The sequence below is a fragment of the Macaca thibetana genome, chromosome 9 (genome assembly GCF_024542745.1).
Source record: "Macaca thibetana thibetana isolate TM-01 chromosome 9, ASM2454274v1, whole genome shotgun sequence".
NCBI classification, from domain to species: domain Eukaryota; kingdom Metazoa; phylum Chordata; class Mammalia; order Primates; family Cercopithecidae; genus Macaca; species Macaca thibetana.
The window spans coordinates 45,578,093-45,583,613 of NC_065586.1; positions in this window are offsets into that span (position 1 = coordinate 45,578,093).

A 5,521-nucleotide genomic window follows, 5' to 3' on the forward strand; every position below is an offset into this window, starting at 1 on the left:
GGGGCAGTCACATGTTAGAGTCCCTCAGAGGACGGGCCTGTACCTGGGCCCCAGGGCTGGGTGGGGAAAAATCACTTGCCTTCTTGCAGCACAGCCACCAGACACAACACAGTAGCAGTGGTGCAAGCAGCAGGGGTGGCACAAAATAGAGCCAGTTGCGAAAAATGCCCTGGTGGAGAAAGACAGCACCATGAACCACGTCTAAGGGACAGAGGAATGCCAGGCCTGGGAGGGCCTGGGTAGCCTCATCCTGGTGCCCACCAATTGGGGGCCCATCTGCCCACTCCCCCTTCTCTACAGGTGGTCCCACCTCAAGGCACAATAGTGGGGTTGGGGATAAGGGATGCTCCCAAGGGAACTACAAACCCCTCCTCTGGACCCGCTGAAAGTCTCTGCCCAAGAGCCCTGTCAAGAAAGTCCTGGAAGCTCACACTGTCTGACAAACGCCCCCTCACTGCACACCTTGCCTGCAGCACAAGGCTTCTGGGAGGACCCCAAAATCTCCAGGTACAATGATGGGCAAGGGTGGGGGTGCTGTGGCCAAGAGAGGTGCAGGTGCAGGAGCAAGGACAGGAAACCCAGGTCCATCCCCAACAGCCTATATCCCCACTTCCAGGCTCTGCACCGTGGGCACATCCACACACCGCTCTGAGCCTCAGCCTCCACACCTCTGTGAAGAGAATGGGCCTCCCTCCCTGGGGGCACTTGTGAGGTTTAGAGAGCTCAGACAAAGTCCTGGCTCAGAACCAGGCCACATGGGGTGTAAGCAACAGGAACTCTTCTCTGGGTGTTCTTCACAATGAAGGGAACTTGGGCGACATCCATGCGAATACAAGCTGCCCAGGCCTTCCCCAAACCCAGAGCTCTGTTTAGAGAGAAAGATGGGGAGGGCAGGGGAAGGCAGGGAGGGAAGGGGAGAGGAGGAGAGGGGGCCTGTGCTGAGAACCCAGCTGGCTGAAGGAGAGGAACCACTGAGGCTGAGCATGAAGGCCGCTGGTGAGGCTGGAGCCCCAGGGCTGCTCCTGATATGCCTGTCACCGTGGAGCCTTTAGTGGGTGGATTCCTGATGGGGAATGTGTGTGTTCAGCCTGCTAATCCATGCGTAGATATGCAGGGACAGGCAAGGGGAGACCCAGAGGGAGGACTGTCAACACTGGTGAGTCCTCACATATAAGACTGGGTACAAGACAGTGGAGTGGGCTCAGGCCTCCCGCGCGTCCCTCCAGCACATCCTCCTGCCTATGTGGCCCTGGGCCAAGCTGCCCAAAGATGTGGAGCTCTGAAGGGCAGACTCTTAGGATACAGCATCTCCATTCCCAGGGGCCTCTTGGAGCTGAGCCCAGGTCCCAGTGCCCTAGAGCCTCCCCTTCATCCAACAGGAGGGGACGAAATGCAGAACTCAGCGAGGGAGCGGAGAGGGACATCTCAGGGACTCAAGCAAGGAGCAGAGGCAGAAAGGTTCAAGGCATCTGGGCAATGACAGCAGGTTACAACCAGGCAGGCTCGGGGGCCAGGGTCATGAGTGGGTTTAGGACCAGATCAGCAGCTGGGGCACCAGTTCAGTAGCACACACACACCCTGACGGCAGTGTGTGGAATCCTCCAGAACTCCTGGGCCTGGGAGGTCCATGTGGAGAAGCTGGACACCCAGGAGGTGCTGGACTCTGGCTCCTGGCAGACAGCCTCCTAGCTTCACCCACCTGCACCATCTGGAAGCCTGGTTGGAGCAGCCTCAGGTGCCTGCTGCACACACTGCTTTCTGGGACTGCCTGGGAACTGCCTGCCCTTTCTGTCCTCCCCAGGGTATATCTCCTTCTAGTGCAGAGGCTCTGGACAGTCCTCATACATGTTTGCAACCCCATCCTGGTACTCACACATGTGCTGCTGGTGACGCTGACATTGCTCTTGAAGAATGTTTTGCCGTTGTTCAAGCTGACTTCAATAAAGTACTCCCTAAAGCACAGAAAACGCAGATGGCGAGACCCAGCCCGGAGAGATGCAGTTCTTGCCCTTGGCCAGTGGACAGCATGGGTCATGAGAGGTCATTCCCCAAACACTTGCAGGTCAACTCAGCAATGATGACCAAAGGGTAAGCGGGTCAGGCAGTGAGGGGCGCTGCATGGGGTCTCATGCCATTGTGACCGTGTCCTAAATGACCAGGGACCACTGCTTGGTGTCACCATCCTGGCTCTTCTGTATTTACAGAGTCTGTTGGCTTAACTCTGAGAGGCAACCTGGAGCAAAGGTACCATTCCTCGGGCAATTATCTCCTGCATCCTGCCCTCCTCACAGACCCTAGAACACTGCAGATCCCTGAATACCTTTGGGGCCACCAATGATAAAAGGTGGGGAAAGTGCCCTTAGCCCAGTGTCAGACACGTGCAGCCCCAGCGGGGGGCGTGGGGGGGGACATCCACATTGTGTATACCTCACTGTGCCCAACCCCGACTCCCTGGCCTCCTATCCTATAGGGCCTCCTGCCAGGTTTTTCTATCTTTGGTCCAGGGCAAGTTTTGGAAGTCTTGTCCATACTAATTGGATGTTCATTTAAAAGGAAATGACATGGGAAGAATGTCGATGCACACATCTGACCACTGTCTCTCCCCATGCCTGTCCTCAGCATGCAGAGCTGACCCTGTGGCCCAGGACCAGCATCTGGGCTCTGCCTTCCTCTTACAGAGACCCCTGTGAGTACCCACCACACCCAGGCCCTGTGCAGTGCTCTGCTGTGTAACAGCAACAGGCAGGCAGAGTCCCTGCTCTCAAGGGACTCACATTTAGAGATTGCATGGGACACAGAAAACAAAATTGTAAAAAAATAAAATAAAGTAAACAGGACAAAACAGATGATAAAGAGTGCAACGTGCTGTGATGTCCATGACCAGAGGACGTGAGGGGACCAGAGGGGAAGGGACAGTCACTTCATTATGCGTGACTTCTCCTATCTTGTAGAGCCACAATTTCTGGTCTAGAGGATCGTGAAATGATGCAAGGCCAGGGATTTGCTTCAAAATACTCTGTGGTAAGGGTACCAAGGAAAGCAGGTGGGGGCAGGTTAAGAATGATTGAAAGTAGGTGATGGCTTCTTCAAGTTCATGGCACAATTCTTGCTACTTTGTATAGTATTGTAAATTTCCATGAAAAATAAATTCTCTCCGAAGAGGTGACAATCCAGCTGAGATTAAAAAGATGAGGAGCCAGCCAGGCAAAGATCCCAGGCAAGGGTGCTTGGGGCTGAGAGAGTGGCCTGTGCCAATGCTCTGGGCAGTGACTTGCTGACCTTGTCAAGGAGGGAAAGAGGTGACCCAGGACAGGGGGCAGGGCCTCCTGGGCCCTGGAAAGGGGTTGGGGTTTTATTTCTTGTGCAGTGAATCTGTCCAGGTTGGGCAGATCCAGGATATATTTTGCACATGGAGGCAACAGGACTTGCTGGTGGGATGGATGTGAAGAGGAAGCTCAGAGGAGTCAAAGATGACATTTGAGTGTTTGACCAGAACAACCGGCTGGACAGTGACACCATTTACCAAAAGGGGGAAGCCTGAAGAGGGGACTGGTTTTGTTTGTTTGTTTTAAGTCTGTAACTTTCTTTCCCAATGTTTATTTATTTATATATTTACTTATTCATTTTTGTGGGAGCGTGGTGGGCTCAGGAGAGTTCAGTAACGTGTAGACATGGAACCTTCTCACTCTTGAGCCCACACCCTTTTCATGCCTCCTGAACTGTGGGGGAGGGCGTGGGCATCTGCCTGCTGGCCTTGATCCACCTCTCTACCCACTGGGTTCGGCTGCCAGGACCTCGGCTTCCCAGAGCTCAGCAACTGCCTGGCAACCTAGGACTGGCAGAACCCATGGTATTGACCTTTTTGCCAAGGATGATTTCAAAACAATTATGGCATCCTCCTCATTTTCCTTTAAAAACCTTTCTCTGTTTTTTTTCACCTCCCTAAATATGCACATAGTTTACTCTGGCATGTGTTTTCCATGCCCTGTTCCTGAATAAAGAGCATTTCTGTTTAGAGACACGTTTGTTATTTTGGTTGACAAAAATCGTATCCAGGTGCTTCCCAGAAGCCAGAACCAGGCTCTGCCCCTGCTTCCCCACAGGGACAGATGCAGGACAGAGGGAAGTCTCTCCCTGACCTGCACCTCCAGGCTGGCATCAGTGGCCAGGGAAGGCATGCTGCTGTCTAGTGGGGGGTGCAGGGGAGGCGTGTTCAGTGGTGGCCAACACTCCAGGGACATTTTCAGGGGATATCTTCCTAATAGTGAAAATAGGTTTAAAGGTTGTTCTCAATTATTTTTAAAAACAAGCTTTTTACTCCTGGACAAGCCATCAACCAGGAGCAGCATGGCCATCTACACAGGTGCCCAGAGCTGTGGCAAGGGCTCCCCGCTGCGAGACGTCAGTGCTGGCCTGTGTATGGAGAGGTAGACGGTAACCTCCAGTCTGGGAAGCCAGTGCAGCCACAGGCCCACAGAGGAGGCAGCTGAATGCCCTTCATGGAGGTAGGCTGGGTACCCCCTTTCCCAGCAGCTGCCATCACAGGGAGGCAGAAGGCCCTGGTAGGGCAGGCAGATCTCCTGGGTCTGCTTTCCTGCGCTGCAACATGAACTGTATGGCCCTGGGCAGGCTCTTCCATCATGCTTCTCTCTAGTTCTCCATCCATACAGGAACGTTGTCAGAACTAAAAATGGAGTCATTTGTGTTTAAAAAAAAAAAAATTAAAGTCCATGACAAACAGGGCTAAGAAAGGCTGCAAATAGAGGGGTTTTATGCCTATATGTCTGGTAGCAAAAACTATCACAAAAGACTTTGCAAAAACCACAACCTTGCACAAAAGCCATTGCAAACTTAACACAAAAAATACTTCCACAGGAACATGTTCCCAAGAACTACCTGTCCAGCCTTGGACTAGTGTCACCCTTGCTATTGATCTGTTTAGACAAGGGTAATGATCTCAAAACAATTCCCTAATCCTCATTTCTCCTTTAAAAGCCTTTGTCTTCTGTTACCTCCCTGATTATGCACATTACCATGGCACACATATTCCTAGTGCCAGGCACTATTCCTGAATAAATACTGTTTTCTTTTAGAGAGAAACTCTGTTGTTCAGGTTGACATAAATGGTGTCCAGACGTAGGACCTGGAGTAGGACCACTATTGGAAGAAATCAGCCATTCTTGGAACTGGTGTGCAGTCCTCACTTGAGCCCCTGGAGCTCTCTGTTTCTGTGCTTGCCTTTTCTGTCCTGGAGGGTCTTCTTTCAGGCTGAGCCTCCTACTTTTGGGTAGAAGCTCTTGACTTCATTCAGCATCTGATTTGGATAAGTCAAAGACCTTACATCCCTCCTGAAATAACAATTTTTTGTCTTTTCTGGTAAATTCTTTCTGGTATAATGACAAATGTTTTTCTGATTTGAGCACCCTTGTTTCTACATAATTTACATTTGTTTGTGAGGCATGTCTTTTCTGGCAAATTCACTTTTAGTTCTGCATGCCTAATTAAATATTTGTTTGATCTG